Genomic DNA, 13,185 nt, shown 5'->3' on the forward strand with positions numbered 1-13,185 from the left:
TGTCTGCGATTCACTCCCCAGTGCCCAGATCTTCCCTCAGGATTCCTTGGTTTGGAGATTGCTATTAGTCCTGTCCATGCATTTGGTGATGGGGATGTTGATTTTAATATGTATTCTTGTAACTTGTTTGGTAATGACCTGCTGCCACTCTTCTGCAGAAGAGAAGAGTGGTAAACTAACAGAAGTGGTAAACAGAAACTCTTAACAGTTGTGCCCATAGAACAAAGACAAATGGAAAATGCAAAACACTATGGAGAACCAATCAGGAATGTATTTATTGTTCACATAAAGTAAATTCACATTTACTTTCTGAAAATGTAGCTGTTTTGACAGTTAGTTAAAAAAAATCTCCTTCAGTTTTACTCTTTCCCCTGTAAGAAAAAACAGTACAGGACATTTCAGTCAGTTTATCTTTGTTTCATTAAGTAGGGTCAGGCAAGAATAAGAGGAAGTAGAAAAATCTGCTTGTAATGTTGGAAGAGGTAGGGTCTTAAAAATCTTACAAAATATGAAAACCAAAAGCATTTCTGAAAATACTAGCTATTTATTATTTTGTGTTATAACTAGTATTCTGAAATATTAGTAGCTTTTTTGACATGTGATTATTAGGTACAAACAGCACTTTTTCAGGTTTGGAGGCAGATAATTTACAGCTTATTGTAGGGGAAATGGAACCAGAGGAAAGCAAAGTTGGAATGCTTCATCTACATTTCTTCACCCTTTCTTTGAAGTTTCCTGTTAATATTCAGGAACAAATTCCATTTTCTAATGTTCTTCCACTAGTAGTATTTTAGTTATTGATCTTTATCCATTGTAAATAAAAAGTAAGAAATCTGCTAATGCCCTTTGATCATGGTTCTGTTCTTTCCTCCCAAAAAACTTATACACAGAGTCTTTTCCTTCAGAAGTGAGAAGTATTCCTCATTAGGAAGAGCAGATGCATCCTATCATAAAGGGTTGAGGGTTATAGATTCTTTCAAGCAGTTTTCTCTCTCTCCAGGTACAAATTGTTAAATTCCCAAGCACTGTCAGTGTTCTGGAGTGTTCACATATTTAGAACATAGTGTCATTGGAAGCTCCAGGCAAACCATGTGAAAGAATAGAAAAATGTATTAAAGTCTAAAAGCTAATGAGAACATAGTGCAAATACTTTTCATAACTGTTGCCCAGATTACTTCCTCGGAGGAGTTAGACTAAAGTAGTTACATCAGGAAAACAGGCACACCACAAGTGGGTGCCAGTATAAAGTAGAAACACAAAACCCCCAAAAAATGTTTCTTGTACCTTTTTGATAATTTTAATTATTTGAAGGAAGATATTAATCCATATTTCTTTTCATACTCATTCATATTTTGAAATTTTGTTCTAAAATTCTTTTTCTCTTCAAATTAAATGTATTTCCTGGGGACATATATATCAATTATTTTGAAAATCTGCAAAAGCCAACAGTGCAAATACTGCAGGCATTTAATAAACACAGAAGTGAAACAATACACTGAAATTGCTTGTCATACAAGATCTTGAAACAAGGGAAAGGTTGTACTCTATTCAGAAAACATTTTCTTGAAGTTTGCATATATCCTTTTTTTTCCTTGTGAAGTTTTAAAGTTACACACACACATACACTTCCTTGAAGCCTGATGAAACTGAAATGTCAAGTGAGAGTTGCTTTATATCATGTTCTGTCAATCAAAGTAAGCAAGGCTTTATGCATCTGTTGCTAGTATATTGGCACTTTTTGAAGAGTGTTTCGGAGGGAGTGAGAATAAATAAAGATCTTTCAGGCAGTTTCTCATTTATGGATGAGGAATCAAAGCAGTCTGAAACTTCATTTTCAGCCTGATACCCTGAAGATTGTTGGCTGATAATTCTGGATGGAACAGCTTATCTGGGAGGATTAGGAAGAACATGGGCTTCCTATTACTGCTGGCTTCAGCCTATTCAGCTGGGCAGACTCTGTCACACATTATCTGTGCCTTTACATATGTCACTAATCTTATCTATATCTTTTCAGCTCCTTCTGTTGAAGCTGTGGTTTCCTGTGCCTAAACCTCCCATTTCTTCATTATACCAGCTGTATAGGCATTAGCCTTCGCTAGCAGCCTTTCTGTGCCATGTCATTCAGTAATGGCTAGTAATGCAAAGGTATGAGAAGGTAATGGTTGTGCTTTATCTCAGATCTTACAGGCCTCACATCAATGTATTAAATGCACACCTCCTTCCCACCAGCATCCTCCATTCTCCCCCCATCATTTTTGCCAATCCACTTAATGAAATAAAATCACCTCCACAATAGAATATCCCTGCAATCATTAAAAATAGTGGAAGCAGTCAATTTGGGGGCAAGTGTATATGCTGGAAGGGTCAAACTAGTTTTTAACCAACAAAACAAAACCATCCAGGTCTTCTACCATTCTCTCATGGATTCCTAATTAGTGTTACAAATTTAATGATGTTCATCCCTAGGACAAAGTAGCTCAGAAGAAAGAAGAATTAAACTCTCTGAGAGTCCCTACCCTTTTAAATTTAATAGATAATCCCCATCACCACACCTGCTCTAAAATACTTCCTTAACTCCAGCTGGCTCCCTACCTGCCAGCTAAGCTCCTTTCAGTCCTATTCTGCTTTTACCTTTCAGTTCTCTTGCCACACTGCCACTTCGGTGTCCTCTTTCCTTTCTAATTAATTTTCTGCTGTTTCTTTGCCTCCTTCAGCCATTTTCAACTTCCTCATTCCTTGTTACTGTAATAAAAATTACAATAAATACATTTTTAAAAGTGAAGGAAATGAAAGCAATGAAGTACCACTTTACCCATTTATTTTCCCACTAACAATGCTTTTGACTGTAAAGTCTTTGGGGCAGGGACTGCTCCTGTGTGTTTTAATTGTGCCTAGTACAATACACATTTAAAAAACAGAGAAATATGATAATCAGTCCTTATCTTGATGGCTTTTTTGCGTACCATCAGAATGCAAACTAGAAAAACATGTCACTGGCCTCTGAGTAATTACTCATGCAATAATACTATCTAGCACTTTATTTCTTATTAGTAATTCAAACAGTTGTATATGTGATTCATTTTAATTACATTTAAATAAAATTTAAATTATTTTAAAGCGGGGAAATTTTCCTTCCTGTTTTTACTGTCCTCACACTTTGTTTTACTTTAAATTGCCAAGTTATTAGGGGCTTGTATCTTGTCTGTTCTCCAAGGTTGAAACAATAAGCTTTAGCTGAACCTGAAAAACATAATTTCTCTTCTTCCTAAATAAATGCCTTGAATGTCATGTTTTCCCCATCCCACTACCACAAGTCCAGTCAGGCCCATGTCATTTAGCTCAGACACATTTTTTATTCTGTTACAAGCAGAAGAAAGAAGAAATGTAACCTATATCCCAAGCATTGCGACCTGCCCCAGAAAGGGGACGGTAATCCAGATTCTTAATAAATCCCTTGGGGTGGACTGGAGTGAAAGGACACTGAATAATTGGTTTTAGTAAACATATATATGAAGGGGTTTTTTTAGAACAATTTCGTTTCAAAGGTAAACAGGTATGTTGCCATTTTGGGTGATATCATTCTATAGCAATACAACATCTATATATATGTTATCATCAATACAGCAATATCAAAGCATCTATAGCAATATGGCAATATTAAACCATAGCAATAATCATCTAAACAGCAATATCAAAGCATTTTTAAAGCATAAAGATAGCACTTAAGGAAATGCATAAGGGAGAGAAAGAGGAAGAAAGGATAACTGTGGAAAGATGTATATAGTCACCACCCCCTGGATCCAGTGAAGAAACTTGGTAGTCGCAGCTTCCATATCTGTTGGATGAAGTGGTGGTCTTGGTCCGTTGGGAGTGGGGGCAGCCCCCATGCAACTCAAAGAAATTATGAGTTATTAGACACTTCCAGCTTAGATGGGAATACCTTCTACCTCTCAGGGCTGGGGAGTTTTACAATGGAATGTTATGGGCTATGTCAAGAGCCTCTACAAGCCTCTGAGCCTCCGACATCCCGATGCTGCCTATTGCACCAGCATCAATCTTGGTCCATCATGGTCCAACATTTGAGGTATATAGCCCAGGCTAGATGCACAGAGTTCATGTAAAGGGAGGACACTGGCACGATAAAAGGGATTTTCCCACCTTTAAGGACTTGCCTCTTTTTAGCCTCTTCCCTTCCTCAGGCAAGCATTTGCACCCAGGATAGCTGGACAATGGCACCCACTTAACTGATTCTTTAGCAGTAATGGTGGGTGTGTGGGTGTGGGTGTGTGGTGGGGGGGGGTGTTTGCTGGGTGAACAGCTGCTTCTTTTCAGTTTGCAAAAGTCTTTTGGTGATCTCAGAATGTGTAAATCATTAACTGTTTCAGTCTCTGACACCAAAGCTATACAATTACTGCTGAATTATACAGCTGAGATAGCCATAGAGAGTTGTGTTTGCTCCAGCAGTGGTGGCAAGTGCAGGAAATGATGTGTTGTAGCAATGGAAGATTACCTTGACTTTCAGACATTTAGAAAAGCTGCTAACTGCAGAACCTGCAAGAACTGGTTTTCAGCATTCATGGTCTCTCAAGGTCACAAGGAAGAATTTAATTTCAGACGCTTCCAGGGAAATTGTTTTCATTCTTCTAATCCAATTTATTTGTTCTTCCCTATGCTCTTGTACATGGACTTTTTCAACAAGCACTGGGATAAACTGAGCATTTGGTATAAAGTTAATTTTGCCCATGCAGTTAGGTATGTCACCGAGTGAAATGTATAGACCTAAAAAGGGCAAGGCTCATTCTCAACACAGAGAATCCAGTGTTCCATCAGGTGGACCTGTATTCCTTTATGATACATACAATATGAAGAGCTATACAGAAAAAAAAAAATCTCTTAAATACTTAATTTGTAGTCTGCCCTTGTCAGAGTATATGTCACTTACAAAAGGATAACACGTGGCATGTAGACTCATCATTAGCCCAAAGTAACAGAGGTTATGACTTCTAATTCTGCTCTCAGCCCTGCTACAGAGTTACTACATGACCTTGCACAAATCACATAACCTTTATATGGCTAATTTTATCCAACCATAAAACGGGGATAGTAAATTTTTAGCTACACACGGCAGGATGATGAGAATTAATTAATGCTGTTGAAATCCTGAAAGAAGGCTTAATATACAGGGCCTAATTCCACTAGTATTCACTCGCTGACTCTCTGTCTTGAGCAGTTACTTCTAGTTGAGCAAAATGAGTGTAAAACCTACTATCTGGATTTGTTAGCATTGTTCAGATTCATTGTGCTTAGATATGAAGCTTCTCCATTTATTATGTCTGTCTGGCATTCCTAATTCACTGTATTCCTTCATCAGTTTCAAGAGAGCATTTAAAGAGGTGCTGATTATTAAAGCAGATGAATTTTTCAATTGACTCACATAAAACATAAACCTCAGATGTGAAGTATGTATTCTGTGAGGACCACCCAAGGAGGTACCCACCTGGTGATCTTGCATTAAATTCTACTGCTCCCACCCTATCATGCCACAGCCTGAGCCAGTCTTCTCAGTCAGTCATACTCACTCATTCAAGCTCAAAACTGCTCTTTTTCTGGTAATATCCTAAAAGAGTACTGCCTCCAAGAAAAATCCTGCAGCTCTAGAAATTCCCCCTTTTCTCCTAAATGCAAAGAAAGCAGTCACATCTTCTTATCTTTCCCTTCCTCAGGCTGGTTTGTAGTCTTACCTACTGCATTAACTGACTTTTACAGTATGGCCTTTAAAATGGCAGGAAACTCAACAACTTCATGCATGCAGGTAGTGACCAGGAGACTTTTCACATCATGCAGCTTATGGCATGGACATGGCTTATCTCTCCTTACTTTACGTTCCTTTTTAAAACATGTAATAATTTTAAGGGGATTTTCCTGTTCACTTCAGTCCTAATGCAGTCTTAAAAAGCAAGTCTTTTGTAGTATGTTGACATGCAACTGATGGGACGATATGCTGCTTGCAATACCCTGAGGTGTATTACAACATGCTTCCCACTTCATGTAGTGAACCAGAGTATACAGGTGGTGCCGAGTGTATTTTTATCTTAAAACAACCTTTTCTTAAGTTATAATCAGTCAATCTTACTGAAACTGAGCTTATTTGAAGTGATCATTCATATATGTACATGTACCTTGAATCCAATATTAGTAAGATACATTTCTGTATCATCAGATGCCTATTTTCAAATGTCTCATTCTGATAAGGGGGGTTTATTTCTCTTATCATGCGTCAAACAGCAAAATAATTGAAGGTGGAACAGCTAAAGATGATACATCCTACCTGAGGTCTCCTCATGCACTTGGTAAGCATTTGGTTTTTATAGATGACGTTAATGAAATAAATATATCTGAATGAGTGAGTGAGTAAGAGACCAGTATACTCTGTGCTCAAGTGCCTGGAAATACTGTGGCTGGAACTATGATGGCTAGGAAGGATGCCTTTTTACAGTTAGATTGCTTCTGGATGTATCTAGAATGTGGCCTACATCTATCCTAGTAAATGCAAACAATGCTGGAGTGATCCCAATTCCGAGATCCTGTTGTCATTGCAGTAAAATATTAGAACATCTTCAACAGGCATAAGTGATGGTGATAATAAAGCACTCAGCACAACAGATCAAGCCTTACAAGCCTTCTTTTAATATCTCCATCTGCTAAGTTACTAACTTTTGCATTTTGTGTACACAGCATCAGCATCTTTCCAAACATTTAGGTAGAGGTTTTTTCCACATTATCAATACATTTTGAAAAATTTAGGTGGGGTTTTTTTCCCTGTCTCTTCTTAATGTGTAGATTTCAGAAGTCACATTTTTGAAGAACTGGGGAGAGGGAGTACTCGCCTGAAAAATTCTGTATATTCACAATGAATTGTTTTTCATATTCTTTAGCACATTTTATTTACTATTCACTAATATCAGAGGTTAAACAGTATAATACCTTGTATGTTTTACAAAAAGGGGTGATACTATTCTGTTGAATCCATGCTGTATTTGCTATCACTGTTTCACTATGTCCAGTATTTCTTATTAAAGAAGTAATCTTTAAAATGATCTGCTGGAATTCTTCTCTAAAGAAACACACCTAAGAAGGCTATCTATCCCCCCATAAACCCTTTTCTAACCTATCATAATATACAATCACTTCCTATAGAGAGGACAGGAAATTATGTAGTCAAAATTTTTGTGGTGAAACTTCTGTTGCAGAAAAGAACCTAACTGAGTGCTGGTTTAGGACTGAAATGTCAACAATTGTATATTCCACTATTTAGATATTAAAAAAAAAAAACCACCAAAAAGGTGTATTCTACTCATTACAGTGCAGTCAAGTTGCTTACAATAGGGATTATCTATGCAGTTGAATCTTTACACTATTAGATTCCATAGGAATGTTCCCAGCTATCTTTACATACATAGGTCATAGTAACTTGGGTAAAGTTTTGCCAGAAGCAAATAGCCAAACACCCTGTATGAGGACAGTGCATACCCTCCAATCAGGACTTAGTAGAATTAACAAAACTTCTATATGTGAGTAAATTCATCCTAAAAAATTACAAGGATTATTAAACTAAATTAATACTTACATAACATTTCCTTCTATTTGCATTTGTTTACTTAATATAAGAAGAGCTGGATAGTTTTCTCCTTTGTTGTTGGAATGATGTGCACTGGAAAGAAATTAAATTGTGTTTTCTAAGAAGTATTAGCCTATGTGCAACACTAATATGCCTTTGAAGTAAAGCAATGAAACAGAAGAGCACAGATCTATTGGTAATATAGATTTGTTTTAACTGCTGAATGATTGTTAATTCAGAAAGTAACTATAAAATCTTGAGAATCTTGCAAATTCATGAAGATATTTTCATAGGCATAAGTGCCACAACCAAAAAAAAAAAAAAAAGTAGCAGGCTTGGTGAATTTTGTTGAATGCTTGATGAGTTTACAAATCTTTTATCTTAACACTTACTACAGTTTGAGACTGGTGAATAATTCGCAATGAATATTTCATCAGACACATTGCCTTCTTTTTGCAAACAGCTCATAGTTTTCCAGATTTGTTTGTTATTTGAAATTATTTTTTTAAACAAGTAACCATGTAGATTAATCCAAAAGCTTTACGTGCAAATATTTGTCAACTTCGTTGGACTGGTTAATTGTGATGAGCCAGATAAGTCACGATGTATTCTTTCTATTTATGCTGTGGAACAACAAGCATATAATTTTGGAAGAAATATTTACACATATGAATATGACATTTAGTTTTAGTGAATACCCCTGCATGTGATAGAGGAGCATGTGTTCTGTGGCCATTTGTGCCAGAAAAAGGCAATCATTCAAATGTCTGTAGAAAGCAAACACAAAAGGAGATTGTGATTATCACATAGCCAACACAAAATATAATCTCATTTTTTGAACAGGGGAATGAATTAACAATATGTTGTTGGTAGGGCAGATAGGTGACACTGGGGATGCAAAGACAATCCCAGTGGCAGATATTTGCATATTATTTGTCTGTGTTCCCATTTTGTAGTTGTTTGGTGCTTTTGGGTACCTTTTGTTAAGACAAAAAATAGTTCCTAGGCAGTAACAAACTAGGCTGATGACAGTAGTAACAGACATCCAATAGTTATCCTCAAAATTCATTTTGTTCCATGCTATGCTCTCTAACTATTGTCCTCAGGGTTGCTTGAGGAGGTGAAAATTACTTCTCACTTTGTAATATGCTTCCTCTATGACGAAGACTAAAAGGAACTGTGTCAGAGGAGCTGTTGTGGGGACCTTAAATAAGTGGAGGATACGTCTAACCAAGGAAATCTCCCATAACTGGGTCCAGTCAATTTATAACCATTTAACCTACTAAGTGAAAAATTACTGTAATCCAGTTTAGAAGTTGGCATCTATTTTCATAGAACAATAACACACTGATAACTCTACAAGATTAAAAATTTCTTCCTTCCTGCCACATGTGCTTCTTCCAAGTAACTGATCCAGAATGGGCAATCCCCATTGTTCTCTTCACACAGATTGGCTTCTTCATTTGAAGAGTCACACCTAACACCTAACAGCCAGTGTGTTTTGTCTGAGATGGAAATGGTGAACACCACAGAGTATGAGTAATGAGCCAGCTGTGCATAAACAGAGATTAGGAAGACAGAGATTCCACAGCCAGCTGTGCCTGAATTTTATCTAGACACTTGTCAAAACTGGCTTTGCTAGTACTACTTTCCTCCACATTATACTAAAAGCTGTCACATATACTGTCACATAAATTCAGTCCAGACAGAGAATAAAAGTATGACAATAGCAGGTACTAGTATTAACACATTTCAAAAATCCAGAAGTACAAGCATCTTGATTTACAGAGGTATTTGAAGCACTGTCATTCGATTTCGGTGGGAATTAAGCACCTGACCTGTTTAGGCATTTAGATAAATCTTACTAAACACTCATCTTCACCTCCAGGCAGGAAATAGCTCTGTGTGTCTGATTTATAGCATTTAAAAGAGGTTGCTGAGGCTTTAACTCAACTCTGCCAGCACATTAAATACAGATCCTAGTCTGCATAAGACTCTGCAAAATAGCTGGTTAGGAAATATTAGCTAACAGAGGCTATTACCTTAAATCTTTACCTCTGGGAGTTCTTCAAAGATAAAAGAATTTTCCCTCTCAATGGTGGCAAAACTATTTTACAGATTGTCCAGAAGAAAGTAACAGAAAGCACAGAATCTTTTCTCAGCCACACCAAAAACAGTGATTCTCTTCGCCATAACTGAATTCCACTATTAAGTATGTGGTTGAATAAACATCAGCCAAAATTGAGCGTGTTATGATTATTTGGGGATTTCTCGTTAATGACTATTTTGCAGCCCACCCAGCTGCATAGACAAAGTATGCAGATCTGAAAATATCCCTATGTATAGTGAAATAGCAGTATTAGGACCACAAGACAGTATAATTTCCCTTGCACTGACAAACACTCCCACTGTAGTTCCTCAAAAAGGAAAAAAGGCGGGGGGGGGGGGGTAAAGAAAAAAAGAAAACAAAAGGCAGGAAAAAAAAGCAGCTGCAGTGCATGCATGGCGTAAGCAGTTTACTAAGGCATTATAGTGCAGTGTCATGCAGGCTGTTAAAGAAAATCTGGTACTCTGGTGATAATGTGTATATTCATTCAGTATAAATGTCTAAGTTCAAAAAACCATACAATAAATAACGGTTGCAAGGTCAGACTTCCTTTGATTAACTACACTAGTGTAATGAAATCCAACAGAGCAATCACTGAAACATTTACCTCCAAATGTAAATCTTCTTGAACTCTGAGAAAAAACTGTTAGACAATGAGAGGTGGTACATAATACAGCCATATTTCATATCATGAAAGTGGAAACAGTTCGAAAGAAAAGGGAATGTTAAAAATTTGTTATGCTGTGTTTGGCAAGAATGAGTCATTCTGAGTGTGTCAATCATGATAATCCAACATATTTTTGACCTAAAGGTCAGTGGAAGCATTTTCTGTGGTTATGCCAAATATGAAAGTAAGCACTTATAAGACACTTTCAATTATTAACACAGTACCATAATGTGTCTTGGAGAATTAATCTCAACTTTAAATTGAATGGCATAGGTTGATCATGGTAAGGGAATTTTATTAGAAGTGTACTGATATAACCCGTGACACTTTCATTTCAGCTAGTCTGTTGTGTTGAATTCCCATATCTCAGGCTTGTCTTAACTGTAGAGATGGAAGGTGTCTTTTCTACCAAGAGGTAGCATGTGCTGTCTATGGGAAACCTGTTGTTTTGCTACAGAGCATGAAGATTTCTTCGTATGATTACTAGTCAGGCATCTGGACAGTAGGTATGGAGTTTTTCCTGGGAAACATATCTGCCAAGTGCTATTAATGCTAATAAAAGATTACCTGCACCAGTAGGAAACCTAGACCTGAGGAATTCTTCTCAATATATGACTTAGGACATCACAAGTTTTCCATATGTCATCATTTCCCTGCTGTTCTGCCCCTTTTGTCTGTGTAGTTGACTACAGTCTGAGAGGAAGTTTTTTCAGTGGTGAGTAGAATTACACAAACATAAAACGCAGAACATGGGCAACAGGAACAACACAACCAGAGGGAAAATATTTTCCTTCTACTGTTGCTTATCCAGATGATTTAATGGGGAGAGGCTAGAGAGTAAAAACTGTGGTGAAGATCTCTGCCATCACAGCGGGGGAAACTAAAGTCGAAGACAGCACTACTGGTGTTGGGATATTATCTTCTGAGATGCATGTGGCCAGAACTAGGCGCCAGAAACACGGCATTGGGAAAGCATCTTAGTGATTGTCTGGTATTTCTTCCTGCATTAAGTGAGGGAGAGAGTTCCTCTACCCCTTTCTTCCAGCCTTTTCACCGCCAAGTTAAAATATTGGACTTATCATGGAATTAATGTATTCTATTACATACACATTACATATAGACTATAGATCATATCATATAAAGAGATATGATGTTACTACTATGGACATGATCAAATTTGGTGTGAGTGGATCCAATTTCCTCTGCCCATTTACACTAGATCTAAATAGGTACTACAGGATTCAGCATTCCACTATTTAAACTATTTAAACTATTTAAACTATTTAAACTATTTAAACTGATGTTGATCTTGGTAGACTGAAAATGCTTACATGAAGAACAGAACATTACAATAGTCACTGTAAAATCCATTTGCTAAACCTTGGTGTTCCAGATTGCTTTTGTACAATACTTCAGCACTTGCTGTAAAACAAGACTCATAACCAACACAAGATTTCTTTGAGTTATTCCATTCAAAGAAACGAAAGTCTGAACAAAATGTTCTTTCATCAATAAAATACAGCATTTCATGCAACAAGCCATACTGTCACAGCTGTTGTGAAGACTGCAAGTTAATTAATGTGAAAGCGTATGTGCATGCTAACTTGTAAGATTCAATAACCTTTGTCTTGGTCCAAAGACCTTAATACAACACCAAGAGGAAGCCTCATACAGTGAGTAGAGTGTGTGTTGGGACAGAGTAAAAGAAGTTGCTTGATCACCTTTGTCATGGTTTGAAAATTGCTCCTCCTGGGAGCCGGGGGGCCTATAGGCGAGGTGACTGGATTCCAGGGCAGTCTCCCCTGGAGGGCCAATCACTGCTCGTTTTGTTCACTCCTGTGAAAAATCATATATACACAACCATTGGAAGTTGTTGGCAATCGGTCTGTCTGGCTGCTGCTGCGTCTGCTGCTGTGTGGGTGTGTGGGTGTGAGAAGGCTCAGGGGTGGCAGGGCCCCCTTTTTTCCCCTCCATGGAAGGGGGGCCCTGTGGCCCCACAGCTCTGGCTAGGCCAGGGTTGGAGGCAGCATTGGAGAGTTGTGAGAGAGAGAGATACTCACAACATAAGGTAAGCGGGGAGAGAGACAGGCAGGATCCTTGCAAGGAGCCAGGCCCTCTTCCCGCCCCCCCTTTCCAGCTAGACTGTGGAGGGGGCTTTCTTTTCCCTCTCACTGTAAAGTGGAGGGGAGGCTCACCATTGGAACCGAGCCAAAGTGGACGGGCAGAACACAGCCCAGCACTAGGGAGATTACCCCAGGCAAAATTGGAGACGGATCAGAGAAAGGCCCAGAGGTTTAAAGGTCCTCTGTTTAAATCCTTGCAGTGATTTAAACAGAGGACAGCCGAAAACTCGGAGGAGGAATGAAGATTCTAGGACGCGTACATGTGATAAGCTGAACTAAACTACAGCAGCTACGAAACCGAGGTATGAGAGAGAAAATGACACAGCAGAGGCCGACACAGACCCAAGGAGCATGGACTCAAACTATTTTCTTGGACTTCGTAAGGAAGAAGAAACTTCAGTGAACAGCTGGAGGTTGCGGGGGAGTGAACCCTTTTCCCTGAACACTCCCACTAGAGGAAGATTAGTTACCTATCAATCCGAAGGGCTTTTCCTGGACTGAATTGAGGGAGAAGCTTAAAGGGACTGATAGAAGTGTGTAGTATTATATATATAGTTGCTTTTAGCTTGTACAGTATATTTGTTTGTGTAAAATAAATGTATATACTTCCCCTTTTCCCCTGTAGAAGCCTCTTGCCTGAAAGTTTCTCTTTGGTGTTGAGATAAAATTG

At 38.0% G+C, this 13,185-nt stretch overlaps 1 long non-coding RNA gene across 2 annotated transcripts; it reads right to left on the reverse strand.

Moving 5' to 3' along the window:
- Positions 1–265: 265 nt before the first annotated feature.
- On the reverse strand, positions 266–12,543 carry LOC120324867. Of its 2 annotated transcripts, none has more exons than XR_005566539.1 (3): positions 12,453–12,543; positions 2,632–2,742; positions 266–371 (listed from the first exon to the last, which is right to left on the reverse strand). It is a non-coding gene; the product is annotated as an uncharacterized LOC120324867 (long non-coding RNA). The 2 variants fall into 2 exon arrangements; XR_005566540.1 differs by lacking the exon at positions 12,453–12,543 and adding an exon at positions 12,114–12,217.
- Positions 12,544–13,185: the final 642 nt, after the last annotated feature.

Source organism: Pipra filicauda, unplaced genomic scaffold, assembly GCF_003945595.2.
Source record: "Pipra filicauda isolate LSUMZ 115617 unplaced genomic scaffold, ASM394559v2 scaffold730_size128281_pilon, whole genome shotgun sequence".
Classification (NCBI taxonomy): domain Eukaryota; kingdom Metazoa; phylum Chordata; class Aves; order Passeriformes; family Pipridae; genus Pipra; species Pipra filicauda.